Genomic DNA, 23,605 nt, shown 5'->3' with positions numbered 1-23,605 from the left:
TGTTCTGTGCATTCAACTAACAGAGTTGAACCTTACTTTTGATTGAGCCGTTCTGAAACACTCTTTCTGTAGAAACTGCAATTGGACATGCTAAGCGCTAAGAGGCCTACATTGGGAAAAAGAATATCTTCAAATAAAAACTACACAGATGCATTCTGTGAAACTTATTTCTGATCTGTAAATTCAGTTAACAGAGATAAAACATATTTTTGATTGAGCAGTTATGAAACACTCTTTTTGTAGAAAATGCAAGTGGAGATTCGGAGCGCTAAGAGGGTAATAGTGGAAAAAGGAATGTCTTCAAATATAAACTACACAGAATCATTCGGTGAAACTTCTTTCTGAACTGTGCATTCAGCTAACAGAGTTAAACCATACTTTTGATTGAGCAGATCTGAACACTCTTTCTGTAGAAAATGCAACTGGACATTTGGAGCGCTAAGAGCGTAGTAGTGGAAAAAGGAATATATTCAAATATAAACTACACAGAAGCATTCTGTGAAACTTCTTTCTGATCTGAGCATTCAGCTAACAGAGTTAAACCATACTTTTGATTGAGCAGTTTTGAAACACTCTGTCTGTAGAAAATGCAACTGGACATTCGTAGCGCTAAGTGGGTAATAGTGGAAAAAAGAATATGTTCAAATATAAACTACACAGAAGCATTGTATGAAACTGCTTTCTGTTCTGTGCATTCAACTAACAGAGTTGAACCTTACTTTTGATTGAGCCGTTCTGAAACACTCTTTCTGTAGAAACTGCAATTGGACATTCTGAGCGCTAAGAGGCCTATATTGGGAAAAATAATATCTTCAAATAAAAACTACACAGAAGCATTGTGTGAAACTTATTTCTGATATATTCATTAAGCTAACAGAGTTAAACCATACTTTTGATTGCGCAGTTCTGAACACTCTTTCTGTAGAAAATGCAAGTGGACATTCGGAGCGCTAAGAGGGTAATAGTGGAAAAAGGAATATATTCAAATATAAACTACACAGTAGCATTCTGTGAAAATTCTTTCTGTTCTGTGCATTCAACTAACAGAGTTGAAGCTTACTTTTGATTGAGCCGTTCTGAAACACTCTTTCTGTAGAAACTGCAATTGGACATGCTAAGCGCTAAGAGGCCTACATTGGGAAAAAGAATATCTTCAAATAAAAACTACACAGATGCATTCTGTGAAACTTATTTCTGATCTCTAAATTCAGTTAACAGAGATAAAACATATTTTTGATTGAGCAGTTATGAAACACTCTTTTTGTAGAAAATGCAAGTGTAGATTCGGAGCGCTAAGAGGGTAATAGTGGAAAAAGGAATGTCTTCAAATATAAACTACACAGAATCATTCGGTGAAACTTCTTTCTGATCTGTGCATTCAGCTAACAGAGTTAAACCATACTTTTGATTGAGCAGATCTGAACACTCTTTCTGTAGAAAATGCAACTGGACATTTGGAGCGCTAAGAGCGTAGTAGTGGAAAAAGGAATATATTCAAATATAAACTACACAGAAGCATTCTGTGAAACTTCTTTCTGATCTGAGCATTCAGCTAACAGAGTTAAACCATACTTTTGATTGAGCAGTTTTGAAACACTCTGTCTGTAGAAAATGCAACTGGACATTCGTAGCGCTAAGTGGGTAATAGTGGAAAAAAGAATATGTTCAAATATAAACTACACAGAAGCATTGTATGAAACTGCTTTCTGTTCTGTGCATTCAACTAACAGAGTTGAACCTTACTTTTGATTGAGCCGTTCTGAAACACTCTTTCTGTAGAAACTGCAATTGGACATTCTGAGCGCTAAGAGGCCTATATTGGGAAAAAGAATGTCTACAAATAAAAACTACACAGAAGAATTGTGTGAAACTACTTTCTGTTCTGTTTGTTCAACTAAAAGAGTTGAACCTTAGTTTTGATTGAGCCGTTCTGAAACACTCTTTCTGTAGAAAATGCAAGTGGAGATTCGGAGCGCTAAGAGGGTAATAGTGGAAAAAGGAATGCCTCCAAATATAAACTACACAGAATCATTCTGTGAAACTTCTTTCTGATCTGTGCATTCAGCTAACAGAGTTAAACCACACTTTTGATTGAGCAGATCTGAACACTCTTTCTGTAGAAAATGCAACTGGACATTTGGAGCGCTAAGAGAGTAGTAGTGGAAAAAGGAATATATTCAAATATAAACTACACAGAAGCATTCTGTGAAACTTCTTTCTGATCTGAGCATTCAGCTAACAGAGTTAAACCATACTTTTGATTGAGCAGTTTTGAAACACTCTGTCTGTAGAAAATGCAACTGGACATTCGTAGCGCTAAGTGGGTAATAGTGGAAAAAAGAATATGTTCAAATATAAACTACACAGAAGCATTGTATGAAACTTCTTTCTGTTCTGTGCATTCAACTAACAGAGTTGAACCTTACTTTTGATGAAGCCGTTCTGAAACACTCTTTCTGTAGAAACTGCAATTGGACATTCTGAGCGCTAAGAGGCCTATATTGGGAAAAAGAATGTCTACAAATAAAAACTACACAGAAGAATTGTGTGAAACTTCTTTCTGTTCTGTTTGTTCAACTAAAAGAGTTGAACCTTGGTTTTGATTGAGCCGTTCTGAAACACTCTTTCTGTAGAAAATGCAAGTGGAGATTCGGAGCGCTAAGAGGGTAATAGTGCAAAAAGGAATGTCTCCAAATATAAACTACACAGAATCATTCTGTGAAACTTCTTTCTGATCTGTGCATTCAGCTAACAGAGTTAAACCATACTTTTGATTGAGCAGATCTGAACACTCTTTCTGTAGAAAATGAAACTGGACATTTGGAGCGCTAAGAGAGTAGTAGTGGAAAAAGGAATATATTCAAATATAAACTACACAGAAGCATTCTGTGAAACTTCTTTCTGATCTGAGCATTCAGCTAACAGAGTTAAACCATACTTTTGATTGAGCAGTTTTGAAACACTCTGTCTGTAGAAAATGCAACTGGACATTCGTAGCGCTAAGTGGGTAATAGTGGAAAAAAGTATGTTCAAATATAAACTACAAAGAAGCATTGTATGAAACTCCTTTCTGTTCTGTGCATTCAACTAACAGAGTTGAACCTTACTTTTGATTGAGCCTTTCTGAAACACTCTTTCTGTAGAAACTGCAATTGGACATTCTGAGCGCTAAGAGGCCTCTATTGGGAATAATAATATCTTCAAATAAAAACTACACAGAAGCATTGTGTGAAACTTATTTCTGATATGTTCATTAAGCTAACAGAGTTAAACCATACTTTTGATTGCGCAGTTCTGAACACTCTTTCTGTAGAAAATGCAAGTGGACATTCGGAGCGCTAAGAGGGTAATAGTGGAAAAAGGAATATATTCAAATATAAACTACACAGTAGCATTCTGTGAAAATTCTTTCTGTTCTGTGCATTCAACTAACAGAGTTGAAGCTTACTTTTGATTGAGCCGTTCTGAAACACACTTTCTGTAGAAACTGCAATTGGACATGCTAAGCGCTAAGAGGCCTACATTGGGAAAAAGAATATCTTCAAATAAAAACTACACAGATGCATTCTGTGAAACTTATTTCTGATCTGTAAATTCAGTTAACAGAGATAAAACATATTTTTGATTGAGCAGTTATGAAACATTCTTTTTGTAGAAAATGCAAGTGGAGATTCGGAGCATTAAGAGGGTAATAGTGGAAAAAGGAATGTCTTCAAATATAAACTACACAGAATCATTCGGTGAAACTTCTTTCTGATCTGTGCATTCAGCTAACAGAGTTAAACCATACTTTTGATTGAGCAGATCTGAACACTCTTTCTGTAGAAAATGCAACTGGACATTTGGAGCGCTAAGAGCGTAGTAGTGGAAAAAGGAATATATTCAAATATAAACTACACAGAAGCATTCTGTGAAACTTCTTTCTGATCTGAGCATTCAGCTAACAGAGTTAAACCATACTTTTGATTGAGCAGTTTTGAAACACTCTGTCTGTAGAAAATGCAACTGGACATTCGTAGCGCTAAGTGGGTAATAGTGGAAAAAAGAATATGTTCAAATATAAACTACACAGAAGCATTGTATGAAACTTCTTTCTGTTCTGTGCATTCAACTAACAGAGTTGAACCTTACTTTTGATTGAGCCGTTCTGAAACACTCTTTCTGTAGAAACTGCAATTGGACATTCTGAGCGCTAAGAGGCCTATATTGGGAAAAAGAATGTCTACAAATAAAAACTACACAGAAGAATTGTGTGAAATTTCTTTCTGTTCTGTTTGTTCAACTAAAAGAGTTGAACCTTAGTTTTGATTGAGCCGTTCTGAAACACTCTTTCTGTAGAAAATGCAAGTGGAGATTCGGAGCGCTAAGAGGGTAATAGTGGAAAAAGGAATGTCTCCAAATATAAACTACACAGAATCATTCTGTGAAACTTCTTTCTGATCTGTGCATTCAGCTAACAGAGTTAAACCATACTTTTGATTCAGCAGATCTGAACACTCTTTCTGTAGAAAATGCAGCTGGACATTTGGAGCGCTAAGAGAGTAGTAGTGGAAAAAGGAATATATTCAAATATAAACTACACAGAAGCATTCTGTGAAACTTCTTTCTGATCTGAGCATTCAGCTAACAGAGTTAAACCATACTTTTGATTGAGCAGTTTTGAAACACTCTGTCTGTAGAAAATGCAACTGGACATTCGTAGCGCTAAGTGGGTAATAGTGGAAAAAAGAATATGTTCAAATATAAACTACACAGAAGCATTGTATGAAACTTATTTCTGTTCTGTGCATTCAACTAACAGAGTTGAACCTTACTTTTGATTGAGCCTTTCTGAAACACTCTTTCTGTAGAAACTGCAATTGGACATTCTGAGCGCTAAGAGGCCTCTATTGGGAAAAATAATATCTTCAAATAAAAACTACACAGAAGCATTGTGTGAAACTTATTTCTGATATATTCATTAAGCTAACAGAGTTAAACCATACTTTTGATTGCGCAGTTCTGAACACTCTTTCTGTAGAAAATGCAAGTGGACATTCGGAGCGCTAAGAGGGTAATAGTGGAAAAAGGAATATATTCAAATATAAACTACACAGTAGCATTCTGTGAAAATTCTTTCTGTTCTGTGCATTCAACTAACAGAGTTGAAGCTTACTTTTGATTGAGCCGTTCTGAAACACTCTTTCTGTAGAAACTGCAATTGGACATGCTAAGCGCTAAGAGGCCTACATTGGGAAAAAGAATATCTTCAAATAAAAACTACACAGATGCATTCTGTGAAACTTATTTCTGATCTGTAAATTCAGTTAACAGAGATAAAACATATTTTTGATTGAGCAGTTATGAAACACTCTTTTTGTAGAAAATGCAAGTGGAGATTCGGAGCGCTAAGAGGGTAATAGTGGAAAAAGGAATGTCTTCAAATATAAACTACACAGAATCATTCGGTGAAACTTCTTTCTGATCTGTGCATTCAGCTAACAGAGTTAAACCATACTTTTGATTGAGCAGATCTGAACACTCTTTCTGTAGAAAATGCAACTGGACATTTGGAGCGCTAAGAGCGTAGTAGTGGAAAAAGGAATATATTCAAATATAAACTACACAGAAGCATTCTGTGAAACTTCTTTCTGATCTGAGCATTCAGCTAACAGAGTTAAACCATACTTTTGATTGAGCAGTTTTGAAACACTCTGTCTGTAGAAAATGCAACTGGACATTCGTAGCGCTAAGTGGGTAATAGTGGAAAAAAGAATATGTTCAAATATAAACTACACAGAAACATTGTATGAAACTTCTTTCTGTTCTGTGCATTCAACTAACAGAGTTGAACCTTACTTTTGATTGAGCCGTTCTGAAACACTCTTTCTGTAGAAACTGCAATTGGACATTCTGAGCGCTAAGTGGCCTATATTGGGAAAAAGAATGTCTACAAATAAAAACTACACAGAAGAATTGTGTGAAACTACTTTCTGTTCTGTTTGTTCAACTAAAAGAGTTGAACCTTAGTTTTGATTGAGCCGTTCTGAAACACTCTTTCTGTAGAAAATGCAAGTGGAGATTCGGAGCGCTAAGAGGGTAATAGTGGAAAAAGGAATGCCTCCAAATATAAACTACACAGAATCATTCTGTGAAACTTCTTTCTGATCTGTGCATTCAGCTAACAGAGTTAAACCATACTTTTGATTGAGCAGATCTGAACACTCTTTCTGTAGAAAATGCAACTGGACATTTGGAGCGCTAAGAGAGTAGTAGTGGAAAAAGGAATATATTCAAATATAAACTACACAGAAGCATTCTGTGAAACTTCTTTCTGATCTGAGCATTCAGCTAACAGAGTTAAACCATACTTTTGATTGAGCAGTTTTGAAACACTCTGTCTGTAGAAAATGCAACTGGACATTCGTAGCGCTAAGTGGGTAATAGTGGAAAAAAGAATATGTTCAAATATAAACTACACAGAAGCATTGTATGAAACTTATTTCTGTTCTGTGCATTCATCTAACAGAGTTGAACCTTACTTTTGATGGAGCCGTTCTGAAACACTCTCTCTGTAGAAACTGCAATTGGACATTCTGAGCGCTAAGAGGCCTATATTGGCAAAAAGAATGTCTACAAATAAAAACTACACAGAAGAATTGTGTGAAACTACTTTCTGTTCTGTTTGTTCAACTAAAAGAGTTGAACCTTGGTTTTGATTGAGCCGTTCTGAAACACTCTTTCTGTAGAAAATGCAAGTGGAGATTCGGAGCGCTAAGAGTGTAATAGTGCAAAAAGGAATGTCTCCAAATATAAACTACACAGAATCATTCTGTGAAACTTCTTTCTGATCTGTGCATTCAGCTAACAGAGTTAAACCATACATTTGATTGAGCAGATCTGAACACTCTTTCTGTAGAAAATGCAACTGGACATTTGGAGCGCTAAGAGAGTAGTAGTGGAAAAAGGAATATATTCAAATATAAACTACACAGAAGCATTCTGTGAAACTTCTTTCTGATCTGAGCATTCAGCTAACCGAGTTAAACCATACTTTTGATTGAGCAGTTTTGAAACACTCTGTCTGTAGAAAATGCAACTGGACATTCGTAGCGCTAAGTGGGTAATAGTGGAAAAAAGAGTATGTTCAAATATAAACTACACAGAAGCATTGTATGAAACTTCTTTCTGTTCTGTGCATTCAACTAACAGAGTTGAACCTTACTTTTCATTGAGCCTTTCTGAAACACTCTTTCTGTAGAAACTGCAATTGGACATTCTGAGCGCTAAGAGGCCTCTATTGGGAATAATAATATCTTCAAATAAAAACTACACAGAAGCATTGTGTGAAACTTATTTCTGATATGTTCATTAAGCTAACAGAGTTAAACCATACTTTTGATTGCGCAGTTCTGAACACTCTTTCTGTAGAAAATGCAAGTGGACATTCGGAGCGCTAAGAGGGTAATAGTGGAAAAAGGAATATATTCAAATATAAACTACACAGTAGCATTCTGTGAAAATTCTTTCTGTTCTGTGCATTCAACTAACAGAGTTGAACCTTACTTTTGATTGAGCCGTTCTGAAACACTCTTTCTGTAGAAACTGCAATTGGACATGCTAAGCGCTAAGAGGCCTACATTGGGAAAAAGAATATCTTCAAATAAAAACTACACAGATGCATTCTGTGAAACTTATTTCTGATCTGTAAATTCAGTTAACAGAGATAAAACATATTTTTGATTGAGCAGTTATGAAACACTCTTTTTGTAGAAAATGCAAGTGGAGATTCGGAGCGCTAAGAGGGTAATAGTGGAAAAAGGAATGTCTTCAAATATAAACTACAAAGAATCATTCGGTGAAACTTCTTTCTGAACTGTGCATTCAGCTAACAGAGTTAAACCATACTTTTGATTGAGCAGATCTGAACACTCTTTCTGTAGAAAATGCAACTGGACATTTGGAGCGCTAAGAGCGTAGTAGTGGAAAAAGGAATATATTCAAATATAAACTACACAGAAGCATTCTGTGAAACTTCTTTCTGATCTGAGCATTCAGCTAACAGAGTTAAACCATACTTTTGATTGAGCAGTTTTGAAACACTCTGTCTGTAGAAAATGCAACTGGACATTCGTAGCGCTAAGTGGGTAATAGTGGAAAAAAGAATATGTTCAAATATAAACTACACAGAAGCATTGTATGAAACTGCTTTCTGTTCTGTGCATTCAACTAACAGAGTTGAACCTTACTTTTGATTGAGCCGTTCTGAAACACTCTTTCTGTAGAAACTGCAATTGGACATTCTGAGCGCTAAGAGGCCTATATTGGGAAAAATAATATCTTCAAATAAAAACTACACAGAAGCATTGTGTGAAACTTATTTCTGATATATTCATTAAGCTAACAGAGTTAAACCATACTTTTGATTGCGCAGTTCTGAACACTCTTTCTGTAGAAAATGCAAGTGGACATTCGGAGCGCTAAGAGGGTAATAGTGGAAAAAGGAATATATTCAAATATAAACTACACAGTAGCATTCTGTGAAAATTCTTTCTGTTCTGTGCATTCAACTAACAGAGTTGAAGCTTACTTTTGATTGAGCCGTTCTGAAACACTCTTTCTGTAGAAACTGCAATTGGACATGCTAAGCGCTAAGAGGCCTACATTGGGAAAAAGAATATCTTCAAATAAAAACTACACAGATGCATTCTGTGAAACTTATTTCTGATCTCTAAATTCAGTTAACAGAGATAAAACATATTTTTGATTGAGCAGTTATGAAACACTCTTTTTGTAGAAAATGCAAGTGGAGATTCGGAGCGCTAAGAGGGTAATAGTGGAAAAAGGAATGTCTTCAAATATAAACTACACAGAATCATTCGGTGAAACTTCTTTCTGATCTGTGCATTCAGCTAACAGAGTTAAACCATACTTTTGATTGAGCAGATCTGAACACTCTTTCTGTAGAAAATGCAACTGGACATTTGGAGCGCTAAGAGCGTAGTAGTGGAAAAAGGAATATATTCAAATATAAACTACACAGAAGCATTCTGTGAAACTTCTTTCTGATCTGAGCATTCAGCTAACAGAGTTAAACCATACTTTTGATTGAGCAGTTTTGAAACACTCTGTCTGTAGAAAATGCAACTGGACATTCGTAGCGCTAAGTGGGTAATAGTGGAAAAAAGAATATGTTCAAATATAAACTACACAGAAACATTGTATGAAACTTCTTTCTGTTCTGTGCATTCAACTAACAGAGTTGAACCTTACTTTTGATTGAGCCGTTCTGAAACACTCTTTCTGTAGAAACTGCAATTGGACATTCTGAGCGCTAAGTGGCCTATATTGGGAAAAAGAATGTCTACAAATAAAAACTACACAGAAGAATTGTGTGAAACTACTTTCTGTTCTGTTTGTTCAACTAAAAGAGTTGAACCTTAGTTTTGATTGAGCCGTTCTGAAACACTCTTTCTGTAGAAAATGCAAGTGGAGATTCGGAGCGCTAAGAGGGTAATAGTGGAAAAAGGAATGCCTCCAAATATAAACTACACAGAATCATTCTGTGAAACTTCTTTCTGATCTGTGCATTCAGCTAACAGAGTTAAACCATACTTTTGATTGAGCAGATCTGAACACTCTTTCTGTAGAAAATGCAACTGGACATTTGGAGCGCTAAGAGAGTAGTAGTGGAAAAAGGAATATATTCAAATATAAACTACACAGAAGCATTCTGTGAAACTTCTTTCTGATCTGAGCATTCAGCTAACAGAGTTAAACCATACTTTTGATTGAGCAGTTTTGAAACACTCTGTCTGTAGAAAATGCAACTGGACATTCGTAGCGCTAAGTGGGTAATAGTGGAAAAAAGAATATGTTCAAATATAAACTACACAGAAGCATTGTATGAAACTTATTTCTGTTCTGTGCATTCATCTAACAGAGTTGAACCTTACTTTTGATGGAGCCGTTCTGAAACACTCTCTCTGTAGAAACTGCAATTGGACATTCTGAGCGCTAAGAGGCCTATATTGGCAAAAAGAATGTCTACAAATAAAAACTACACAGAAGAATTGTGTGAAACTACTTTCTGTTCTGTTTGTTCAACTAAAAGAGTTGAACCTTGGTTTTGATTGAGCCGTTCTGAAACACTCTTTCTGTAGAAAATGCAAGTGGAGATTCGGAGCGCTAAGAGTGTAATAGTGCAAAAAGGAATGTCTCCAAATATAAACTACACAGAATCATTCTGTGAAACTTCTTTCTGATCTGTGCATTCAGCTAACAGAGTTAAACCATACATTTGATTGAGCAGATCTGAACACTCTTTCTGTAGAAAATGCAACTGGACATTTGGAGCGCTAAGAGAGTAGTAGTGGAAAAAGGAATATATTCAAATATAAACTACACAGAAGCATTCTGTGAAACTTCTTTCTGATCTGAGCATTCAGCTAACCGAGTTAAACCATACTTTTGATTGAGCAGTTTTGAAACACTCTGTCTGTAGAAAATGCAACTGGACATTCGTAGCGCTAAGTGGGTAATAGTGGAAAAAAGAGTATGCTCAAATATAAACTACACAGAAGCATTGTATGAAACTTCTTTCTGTTCTGTGCATTCAACTAACAGAGTTGAACCTTACTTTTCATTGAGCCTTTCTGAAACACTCTTTCTGTAGAAACTGCAATTGGACATTCTGAGCGCTAAGAGGCCACTATTGGGAATAATAATATCTTCAAATAAAAACTACACAGAAGCATTGTGTGAAACTTATTTCTGATATGTTCATTAAGCTAACAGAGTTAAACCATACTTTTGATTGCGCAGTTCTGATCACTCTTTCTGTAGAAAATGCAAGTGGACATTCGGAGCGCTAAGAGGGTAATAGTGGAAAAAGGAATATATTCAAATATAAACTACACAGTAGCATTCTGTGAAAATTCTTTCTGTTCTGTGCATTCAACTAACAGAGTTGAACCTTACTTTTGATTGAGCCGTTCTGAAACACTCTTTCTGTAGAAACTGCAATTGGACATGCTAAGCGCTAAGAGGCCTACATTGGGAAAAAGAATATCTTCAAATAAAAACTACACAGATGCATTCTGTGAAACTTATTTCTGATCTGTAAATTCAGTTAACAGAGATAAAACATATTTTTGATTGAGCAGTTATGAAACACTCTTTTTGTAGAAAATGCAAGTGGAGATTCGGAGCGCTAAGAGGGTAATAGTGGAAAAAGGAATGTCTTCAAATATAAACTACACAGAAGCATTCTGTGAAACTTCTTTCTGATCTGAGCATTCAGCTAACAGAGTTAAACCATACTTTTGATTGAGCAGTTTTGAAACACTCTGTCTGTAGAAAATGCAACTGGACATTCGTAGCGCTAAGTGGGTAATAGTGGAAAAAAGAATATGTTCAAATATAAACTACACAGAAACATTGTATGAAACTTCTTTCTGTTCTGTGCATTCAACTAACAGAGTTGAACCTTACTTTTGATTGAGCCGTTCTGAAACACTCTTTCTGTAGAAACTGCAATTGGACATTCTGAGCGCTAAGTGGCCTATATTGGGAAAAAGAATGTCTACAAATAAAAACTACACAGAAGAATTGTGTGAAACTACTTTCTGTTCTGTTTGTTCAACTAAAAGAGTTGAACCTTAGTTTTGATTGAGCCGTTCTGAAACACTCTTTCTGTAGAAAATGCAAGTGGAGATTCGGAGCGCTAAGAGGGTAATAGTGGAAAAAGGAATGCCTCCAAATATAAACTACACAGAATCATTCTGTGAAACTTCTTTCTGATCTGTGCATTCAGCTAACAGAGTTAAACCATACTTTTGATTGAGCAGATCTGAACACTCTTTCTGTAGAAAATGCAACTGGACATTTGGAGCGCTAAGAGAGTAGTAGTGGAAAAAGGAATATATTCAAATATAAACTACACAGAAGCATTCTGTGAAACTTCTTTCTGATCTGAGCATTCAGCTAACAGAGTTAAACCATACTTTTGATTGAGCAGTTTTGAAACACTCTGTCTGTAGAAAATGCAACTGGACATTCGTAGCGCTAAGTGGGTAATAGTGGAAAAAAGAATATGTTCAAATATAAACTACACAGAAGCATTGTATGAAACTTATTTCTGTTCTGTGCATTCATCTAACAGAGTTGAACCTTACTTTTGATGGAGCCGTTCTGAAACACTCTCTCTGTAGAAACTGCAATTGGACATTCTGAGCGCTAAGAGGCCTATATTGGCAAAAAGAATGTCTACAAATAAAAACTACACAGAAGAATTGTGTGAAACTACTTTCTGTTCTGTTTGTTCAACTAAAAGAGTTGAACCTTGGTTTTGATTGAGCCGTTCTGAAACACTCTTTCTGTAGAAAATGCAAGTGGAGATTCGGAGCGCTAAGAGTGTAATAGTGCAAAAAGGAATGTCTCCAAATATAAACTACACAGAATCATTCTGTGAAACTTCTTTCTGATCTGTGCATTCAGCTAACAGAGTTAAACCATACATTTGATTGAGCAGATCTGAACACTCTTTCTGTAGAAAATGCAACTGGACATTTGGAGCGCTAAGAGAGTAGTAGTGGAAAAAGGAATATATTCAAATATAAACTACACAGAAGCATTCTGTGAAACTTCTTTCTGATCTGAGCATTCAGCTAACCGAGTTAAACCATACTTTTGATTGAGCAGTTTTGAAACACTCTGTCTGTAGAAAATGCAACTGGACATTCGTAGCGCTAAGTGGGTAATAGTGGAAAAAAGAGTATGTTCAAATATAAACTACACAGAAGCATTGTATGAAACTTCTTTCTGTTCTGTGCATTCAACTAACAGAGTTGAACCTTACTTTTCATTGAGCCTTTCTGAAACACTCTTTCTGTAGAAACTGCAATTGGACATTCTGAGCGCTAAGAGGCCTCTATTGGGAATAATAATATCTTCAAATAAAAACTACACAGAAGCATTGTGTGAAACTTATTTCTGATATGTTCATTAAGCTAACAGAGTTAAACCATACTTTTGATTGCGCAGTTCTGAACACTCTTTCTGTAGAAAATGCAAGTGGACATTCGGAGCGCTAAGAGGGTAATAGTGGAAAAAGGAATATATTCAAATATAAACTACACAGTAGCATTCTGTGAAAATTCTTTCTGTTCTGTGCATTCAACTAACAGAGTTGAACCTTACTTTTGATTGAGCCGTTCTGAAACACTCTTTCTGTAGAAACTGCAATTGGACATGCTAAGCGCTAAGAGGCCTACATTGGGAAAAAGAATATCTTCAAATAAAAACTACACAGATGCATTCTGTGAAACTTATTTCTGATCTGTAAATTCAGTTAACAGAGATAAAACATATTTTTGATTGAGCAGTTATGAAACACTCTTTTTGTAGAAAATGCAAGTGGAGATTCGGAGCGCTAAGAGGGTAATAGTGGAAAAAGGAATGTCTTCAAATATAAACTACACAGAATCATTCGGTGAAACTTCTTTCTGAACTGTGCATTCAGCTAACAGAGTTAAACCATACTTTTGATTGAGCAGATCTGAACACTCTTTCTGTAGAAAATGCAACTGGACATTTGGAGCGCTAAGAGCGTAGTAGTGGAAAAAGGAATATATTCAAATATAAACTACACAGAAGCATTCTGTGAAACTTCTTTCTGATCTGAGCATTCAGCTAACAGAGTTAAACCATACTTTTGATTGAGCAGTTTTGAAACACTCTGTCTGTAGAAAATGCAACTGGACATTCGTAGCGCTAAGTGGGTAATAGTGGAAAAAAGAATATGTTCAAATATAAACTACACAGAAGCATTGTATGAAACTGCTTTCTGTTCTGTGCATTCAACTAACAGAGTTGAACCTTACTTTTGATTGAGCCGTTCTGAAACACTCTTTCTGTAGAAACTGCAATTGGACATTCTGAGCGCTAAGAGGCCTATATTGGGAAAAATAATATCTTCAAATAAAAACTACACAGAAGCATTGTGTGAAACTTATTTCTGATATATTCATTAAGCTAACAGAGTTAAACCATACTTTTGATTGCGCAGTTCTGAACACTCTTTCTGTAGAAAATGCAAGTGGACATTCGGAGCGCTAAGAGGGTAATAGTGGAAAAAGGAATATATTCAAATATAAACTACACAGTAGCATTCTGTGAAAATTCTTTCTGTTCTGTGCATTCAACTAACAGAGTTGAAGCTTACTTTTGATTGAGCCGTTCTGAAACACTCTTTCTGTAGAAACTGCAATTGGACATGCTAAGCGCTAAGAGGCCTACATTGGGAAAAAGAATATCTTCAAATAAAAACTACACAGATGCATTCTGTGAAACTTATTTCTGATCTCTAAATTCAGTTAACAGAGATAAAACATATTTTTGATTGAGCAGTTATGAAACACTCTTTTTGTAGAAAATGCAAGTGGAGATTCGGAGCGCTAAGAGGGTAATAGTGGAAAAAGGAATGTCTTCAAATATAAACTACACAGAATCATTCAGTGAAACTTCTTTCTGATCTGTGCATTCAGCTAACAGAGTTAAACCATACTTTTGATTGAGCAGATCTGAACACTCTTTCTGTAGAAAATGCAACTGGACATTTGGAGCGCTAAGAGCGTAGTAGTGGAAAAAGGAATATATTCAAATATAAACTACACAGAAGCATTCTGTGAAACTTCTTTCTGATCTGAGCATTCAGCTAACAGAGTTAAACCATACTTTTGATTGAGCAGTTTTGAAACACTCTGTCTGTAGAAAATGCAACTGGACATTCGTAGCGCTAAGTGGGTAATAGTGGAAAAAAGAATATGTTCAAATATAAACTACACAGAAACATTGTATGAAACTTCTTTCTGTTCTGTGCATTCAACTAACAGAGTTGAACCTTACTTTTGATTGAGCCGTTCTGAAACACTCTTTCTGTAGAAACTGCAATTGGACATTCTGAGCGCTAAGTGGCCTATATTGGGAAAAAGAATGTCTACAAATAAAAACTACACAGAAGAATTGTGTGAAACTACTTTCTGTTCTGTTTGTTCAACTAAAAGAGTTGAACCTTAGTTTTGATTGAGCCGTTCTGAAACACTCTTTCTGTAGAAAATGCAAGTGGAGATTCGGAGCGCTAAGAGGGTAATAGTGGAAAAAGGAATGCCTCCAAATATAAACTACACAGAATCATTCTGTGAAACTTCTTTCTGATCTGTGCATTCAGCTAACAGAGTTAAACCATACATTTGATTGAGCAGATCTGAACACTCTTTCTGTAGAAAATGCAACTGGACATTTGGAGCGCTAAGAGAGTAGTAGTGGAAAAAGGAATATATTCAAATATAAACTACACAGAAGCATTCTGTGAAACTTCTTTCTGATCTGAGCATTCAGCTAACAGAGTTAAACCATACTTTTGATTGAGCAGTTTTGAAACACTCTGTCTGTAGAAAATGCAACTGGACATTCGTAGCGCTAAGTGGGTAATAGTGGAAAAAAGAATATGTTCAAATATAAACTACACAGAAGCATTGTATGAAACTTATTTCTGTTCTGTGCATTCATCTAACAGAGTTGAACCTTACTTTTGATGGAGCCGTTCTGAAACACTCTCTCTGTAGAAACTGCAATTGGACATTCTGAGCGCTAAGAGGCCTATATTGGCAAAAAGAATGTCTACAAATAAAAACTACACAGAAGAATTGTGTGAAACTACTTTCTGTTCTGTTTGTTCAACTAAAAGAGTTGAACCTTGGTTTTGATTGAGCCGTTCTGAAACACTCTTTCTGTAGAAAATGCAAGTGGAGATTCGGAGCGCTAAGAGTGTAATAGTGCAAAAAGGAATGTCTCCAAATATAAACTACACAGAATCATTCTGTGAAACTTCTTTCTGATCTGTGCATTCAGCTAACAGAGTTAAACCATACATTTGATTGAGCAGATCTGAACACTCTTTCTGTAGAAAATGCAACTGGACATTTGGAGCGCTAAGAGAGTAGTAGTGGAAAAAGGAATATATTCAAATATAAACTACACAGAAGCATTCTGTGAAACTTCTTTCTGATCTGAGCATTCAGCTAACCGAGTTAAACCATACTTTTGATTGAGCAGTTTTGAAACACTCTGTCTGTAGAAAATGCAACTGGACATTCGTAGCGCTAAGTGGGTAATAGTGGAAAAAAGAGTATGCTCAAATATAAACTACACAGAAGCATTGTATGAAACTTCTTTCTGTTCTGTGCATTCAACTAACAGAGTTGAACCTTACTTTTCATTGAGCCTTTCTGAAACACTCTTTCTGTAGAAACTGCAATTGGACATTCTGAGCGCTAAGAGGCCACTATTGGGAATAATAATATCTTCAAATAAAAACTACACAGAAGCATTGTGTGAAACTTATTTCTGATATGTTCATTAAGCTAACAGAGTTAAACCATACTTTTGATTGCGCAGTTCTGATCACTCTTTCTGTAGAAAATGCAAGTGGACATTCGGAGCGCTAAGAGGGTAATAGTGGAAAAAGGAATATATTCAAATATAAACTACACAGTAGCATTCTGTGAAAATTCTTTCTGTTCTGTGCATTCAACTAACAGAGTTGAACCTTACTTTTGATTGAGCCGTTCTGAAACACTCTTTCTGTAGAAACTGCAATTGGACATGCTAAGCGCTAAGAGGCCTACATTGGGAAAAAGAATATCTTCAAATAAAAACTACACAGATGCATTCTGTGAAACTTATTTCTGATCTGTAAATTCAGTTAACAGAGATAAAACATATTTTTGATTGAGCAGTTATGAAACACTCTTTTTGTAGAAAATGCAAGTGGAGATTCGGAGCGCTAAGAGGGTAATAGTGGAAAAAGGAATGTCTTCAAATATAAACTACACAGAAGCATTCTGTGAAACTTCTTTCTGATCTGAGCATTCAGCTAACAGAGTTAAACCATACTTTTGATTGAGCAGTTTTGAAACACTCTGTCTGTAGAAAATGCAACTGGACATTCGTAGCGCTAAGTGGGTAATAGTGGAAAAAAGAATATGTTCAAATATAAACTACACAGAAACATTGTATGAAACTTCTTTCTGTTCTGTGCATTCAACTAACAGAGTTGAACCTTACTTTTGATTGAGCCGTTCTGAAACACTCTTTCTGTAGAAACTGCAATTGGACATTCTGAGCGCTAAGTGGCCTATATTGGGAAAAAGAATGTCTACAAATAAAAACTACACAGAAGAATTGTGTGAAACTACTTTCTGTTCTGTTTGTTCAACTAAAAGAGTTGAACCTTAGTTTTGATTGAGCCGTTCTGAAACACTCTTTCTGTAGAAAATGCAAGTGGAGATTCGGAGCGCTAAGAGGGTAATAGTGGAAAAAGGAATGCCTCCAAATATAAACTACACAGAATCATTCTGTGAAACTTCTTTCTGATCTGTGCATTCAGCTAACAGAGTTAAACCATACTTTTGATTGAGCAGATCTGAACACTCTTTCTGTAGAAAATGCAACTGGACATTTGGAGCGCTAAGAGAGTAGTAGTGGAAAAAGGAATATATTCAAATATAAACTACACAGAAGCATTCTGTGAAACTTCTTTCTGATCTGAGCATTCAGCTAACAGAGTTAAACCATACTTTTGATTGAGCAGTTTTGAAACACTCTGTCTGTAGAAAATGCAACTGGACATTCGTAGCGCTAAGTGGGTAATAGTGGAAAAAAGAATATGTTCAAATATAAACTACACAGAAGCATTGTATGAAACTTATTTCTGTTCTGTGCATTCATCTAACAGAGTTGAACCTTACTTTTGATGGAGCCGTTCTGAAACACTCTCTCTGTAGAAACTGCAATTGGACATTCTGAGCGCTAAGAGGCCTATATTGGCAAAAAGAATGTCTACAAATAAAAACTACACAGAAGAATTGTGTGAAACTACTTTCTGTTCTGTTTGTTCAACTAAAAGAGTTGAACCTTGGTTTTGATTGAGCCGTTCTGAAACACTCTTTCTGTAGAAAATGCAAGTGGAGATTCGGAGCGCTAAGAGTGTAATAGTGCAAAAAGGAATGTCTCCAAATATAAACTACACAGAATCATTCTGTGAAACTTCTTTCTGATCTGTGCATTCAGCTAACAGAGTTAAACCATACATTTGATTGAGCAGATCTGAACACTCTTTCTGTAGAAAATGCAACTGGACATTTGGAGCGCTAAGAGAGTAGTAGTGGAAAAAGGAATATATTCAAATATAAACTACACAGAAGCATTCTGTGAAACTTCTTTCTGATCTGAGCATTCAGCTAACCGAGTTAAACCATACTTTTGATTGAGCAGTTTTGAAACACTCTGTCTGTAGAAAATGCAACTGGACATTCGTAGCGCTAAGTGGGTAATAGTGGAAAAAAGAGTATGTTCAAATATAAACTACACAGAAGCATTGTATGAAACTTCTTTCTGTTCTGTGCATTCAACTAACAGAGTTGAACCTTACTTTTCATTGAGCCTTTCTGAAACACTCTTTCTGTAGAAACTGCAATTGGACATTCTGAGCACTAAGAGGCCACTATTGGGAATAATAATATCTTCAAATAAAAACTACACAGAAGCATTGTGTGAAACTTATTTCTGATATGTTCATTAAGCTAACAGAGTTAAACCATACTTTTGATTGCGCAGTTCTGAACACTCTTTCTGTAGAAAATGCAAGTGGACATTCGGAGCGCTAAGAGGGTAATAGTGGAAAAAGGAATATATTCAAATATAAACTACACAGTAGCATTCTGTGAAAATTCTTTCTGTTCTGTGCATTCAACTAACAGAGTTGAACCTTACTTTTGATTGAGCCGTTCTGAAACACTCTTTCTGTAGAAACTGCAATTGGACATGCTAAGCGCTAAGAGGCCTACATTGGGAAAAAGAATATCTTCAAATAAAAACTACACAGATGCATTCTGTGAAACTTATTTCTGATCTGTAAATTCAGTTAACAGAGATAAAACATATTTTTGATTGAGCAGTTATGAAACACTCTTTTTGTAGAAAATGCAAGTGGAGATTCGGAGCGCTAAGAGGGTAATAGTGGAAAAAGGAATGTCTTCAAATATAAACTACACAGAATCATTCGGTGAAACTTCTTTCTGAACTGTGCATTCAGCTAACAGAGTTAAACCATACTTTTGATTGAGCAGATCTGAACACTCTTTCTGTAGAAAATGCAACTGGACATTTGGAGCGCTAAGAGCGTAGTAGTGGAAAAAGGAATATATTCAAATATAAACTACACAGAAGCATTCTGTGAAACTTCTTTCTGATCTGAGCATTCAGCTAACAGAGTTAAACCATACTTTTGATTGAGCAGTTTTGAAACACTCTGTCTGTAGAAAATGCAACTGGACATTCGTAGCGCTAAGTGGGTAATAGTGGAAAAAAGAATATGTTCAAATATAAACTACACAGAAGCATTGTATGAAACTGCTTTCTGTTCTGTGCATTCAACTAACAGAGTTGAACCTTACTTTTGATTGAGCCGTTCTGAAACACTCTTTCTGTAGAAACTGCAATTGGACATTCTGAGCGCTAAGAGGCCTATATTGGGAAAAAGAATGTCTACAAATAAAAACTACACAGAAGAATTGTGTGAAACTTCTTTCTGTTCTGTTTGTTCAACTAAAAGAGTTGAACCTTAGTTTTGATTGAGCCGTTCTGAAACACTCTTTCTGTGGAAAATGCAAGTGGAGATTCGGAGCGCTAAGAGGTTAATAGTGGAAAAATGAATGCCTCCAAATATAAACTACACAGAATCATTCTGTGAAACTTCTTTCTGATCTGTGCATTCAGCTAACAGAGTTAAACCATACTTTTGATTGAGCAGATCTGAACACTCTTTCTGTAGAAAATGCAACTGGACATTTGGAGCGCTAAGAGAGTAGTAGTGGAAAAAGGAATATATTCAAATATAAACTACACAGAAGCATTCTGTGAAACATATTTCTGATCTGAGCATTCAGCTAACAGAGTTAAACCATACTTTTGATTGAGCAGTTTTGAAACACTCTGTCTGTAGAAAATGCAACTGGACATTCGTAGCGCTAAGTGGGTAGTAGTGGAAAAAAGAATATGTTCAAATATAAACTACACAGAAGCATTGTATGAAACTTATTTCTGTTCTGTGCATTCAACTAACAGAGTTGAACCTTACTTTTGATGGAGCCGTTCTGAAACACTCTTTCTGTAGAAACTGCAATTGGACATTCTGAGCGCTAAGAGGACTATATTGGGAAAAAGAATGTCTACAAATAAAAACTACACAGAAGAATTGTGTGAAACTTCTTTCTGTTCTGTTTGTTCAACTAAAAGAGTTGAACCTTGGTTTTGATTGAGCCGTTCTGAAACACTCTTTCTGTAGAAAATGCAAGTGGAGATTCGGAGCGCTAAGAGGGTAATAGTGCAAAAAGGAATGTCTCCAAATATAAACTACACAGAATCATTCTGTGAAACTTCTTTCTGATCTGTGCATTCAGGTAACAGAGTTAAACCATACTTTTGATTGAGCAGATCTGAAGACTCTTTCTGTAGAAAATGCAACAGGACATTTGGAGCGCTAAGAGTGTAGTAGTGGAAAAAGGAATATATTCAAATATAAACTACACAGAAGCATTCTGTGAAACTTCTTTCTGATCTGAGCATTCAGCTAACAGAGTTAAACCATACTTTTGATTGAGCAGTTTTGAAACACTCTGTCTGTAGAAAATGCAACTGGACATTCGTAGCGCTAAGTGGGTAATAGTGGAAAAAAGAGTATGTTCAAATATAAACTACACAGAAGCATTGTATGAAACTTCTTTCTGTTCTGTGCATTCAACTAACAGAGTTGAACCTTACTTTTGATTGAGCCTTTCTGAAACACTCTTTCTGTAGAAACTGCAATTGGACATTCTGAGCGCTAAGAGGCCTCTATTGGGAATAATAATATCTTCAAATAAAAACTACACAGAAGCATTGTGTGAAACTTATTTCTGATATGTTCATTAAGCTAACAGAGTTAAACCATACTTTTGATTGCGCAGTTCTGAACACCCTTTCTGTAGAAAATGCAAGTGGACATTCGGAGCGCTAAGAGGGTAATAGTGGAAAAAGGAATGTATTCAAATATAAACTACACAGTAGCATTCTGTGAAAATTCTTTCTGTTCTGTGCATTCAACTAACAGAGTTGAACCTTACTTTTGATTGAGCCGTTCTGAAACACTCTTTCTGTAGAAACTGCAATTGGACATGCTAAGCGCTAAGAGGCCTACATTGGGAAAAAGAATATCTTCAAATAAAAACTACACAGATGCATTCTGTGAAACTTATTTCTGATCTGTAAATTCAGTTAACAGAGATAAAACATATTTTTGATTGAGCAGTTATGAAACACTCTTTTTGTAGAAAATGCAAGTGGAAATTCGGAGCGCTAAGAGGGTAATAGTGGAAAAAGGAATGTCTTCAAATATAAACTACACAGAATCATTCGGTGAAACTTCTTTCTGATCTGTGCATTCAGCTAACAGAGTTAAACCATACTTTTGATTGAGCAGATCTGAACACTCTTTCTGTAGAAAATGCAACTGGACATTTGGAGCGCTAAGAGCGTAGTAGTGGAAAAAGGAATATATTCAAATATAAACTACACAGAAGCATTCTGTGAAACTTCTTTCTGATCTGAGCATTCAGCTAACAGAGTTAAACCATACTTTTGATTGAGCAGTTTTGAAACACTCTGTCTGTAGAAAATGCAACTGGACATTCGTAGCGCTAAGTGGGTAATAGTGGAAAAAAGAATATGTTCAAATATAAACTACACAGAAGCATTGTATGAAACTTCTTTCTGTTCTGTGCATTCAACTAACAGAGTTGAACCTTACTTTTGATTGAGCCGTTCTGAAACACTCTTTCTGTAGAAACTGCAATTGGACATTCTGAGCGCTAAGAGGCCTATATTGGGAAAAAGAATGTCTACAAATAAAAACTACACAGAAGAATTGTGTGAAACTTCTTTCTGTTCTGTTTGTTCAACTAAAAGAGTTGAACCTTAGTTTTGATTGAGCCGTTCTGAAACACTCTTTCTGTAGAAAATGCAAGTGGAGATTCGGAGTGCTAAGAGGGTAATAGTGGAAAAAGGAATGTCTCCAAATATAAACTACACAGAATCATTCTGTGAAACTTCTTTCTGATCTGTGCATTCAGCTAACAGATTTAAAACATACTTTTGATTGAGCAGATCTGAACACTCTTTCTGTAGAAAATGCAACTGGACATTTGGAGCGCTAAGAGAGTAGTAGTGGAAAAAGGAATATATTCAAATATAAACTACACAGAAGCATTCTGTGAAACTTCTTTCTTATCTGAGCATTCAGCTAACAGAGTTAAACCATACTTTTGATTGAGCAGTTTTGAAACACTCTGTCTGTAGAAAATGCAACTGGACATTCGTAGCGCTAAGTGGGTAATAGTGGAAAAAAGAGTATGTTCAAATATAAACTACACAGAAGCATTGTATGAAACTTCTTTCTGTTCTGTGCATTCAACTAACAGAGTTGAACCTTACTTTTGATTGAGCCTTTCTGAAACACTCTTTCTGTAGAAACTGCAATTGGACATTCTGAGGGCTAAGAGGCCTCTATTGGGAATATTAATATCTTCAAATAAAAACTACACAGAAGCATTGTGTGAAACTTATTTCTGATATGTTCATTAAGCTAACAGAGTTAAACCATACTTTTGATTGCGCAGTTCTGAACACTCTTTCTGTAGAAAATGCAAGTGGACATTCGGAGCGCTAAGAGGGTAATAGTGGAAAAAGGAATATATTCAAATATAAACTACACAGTAGCATTCTGTGAAAATTCTTTCTGTTCTGTGCATTCAACTAACAGAGTTGAACCTTACTTTTGATTGAGCCGTTCTGAAACACTCTTTCTGTAGAAACTGCAATTGGACATGCTAAGCGCTAAGAGGCCTACATTGGGAAAAAGAATATCTTCAAATAAAAACTACACAGATGCATTCTGTGAAACTTATTTCTGATCTGTAAATTCAGTTAACAGATATAAAACATATTTTTGATTGAGCAGTTATGAAACACTCTTTTTGTAGAAAATGCAAGTGGAGATTCGGAGCGCTAACAGGGTAATAGTGGAAAAAGGAATGTCTTCAAATATAAACTACACAGAATCATTCGGTGAAACTTCTTTCTGATCTGTGCATTCAGCTAACAGAGTTAAACCATACTTTTGATTGAGCAGATCTGAACACTCTTTCTGTAGAAAATGCAACTGGACATTTGGAGCGCTAAGAGCGTAGTAGTGGAAAAAGGAATATATTCAAATATAAACTACACAGAAGCATTCTGTGAAACTTCTTTCTGATCTGAGCATTCAGCTAACAGAGTTAAACCATACTTTTGATTGAGCAGTTTTGAAACACTCTGTCTGTAGAAAATGCAACTGGACATTCGTAGCGCTAAGTGGGTAATAGTGGAAAAAAGAATATGTTCAAATATAAACTACACAGAAGCATTGTATGAAACTTCTTTCTGTTCTGTGCATTCAACTAACAGAGTTGAACCTTACTTTTGATTGAGC

Source organism: Symphalangus syndactylus, chromosome X (assembly GCF_028878055.3).
Source record: "Symphalangus syndactylus isolate Jambi chromosome X, NHGRI_mSymSyn1-v2.1_pri, whole genome shotgun sequence".
Lineage (NCBI taxonomy): Eukaryota > Metazoa > Chordata > Mammalia > Primates > Hylobatidae > Symphalangus > Symphalangus syndactylus.
Note: the sequence above shows the minus strand (reverse complement) of the source record.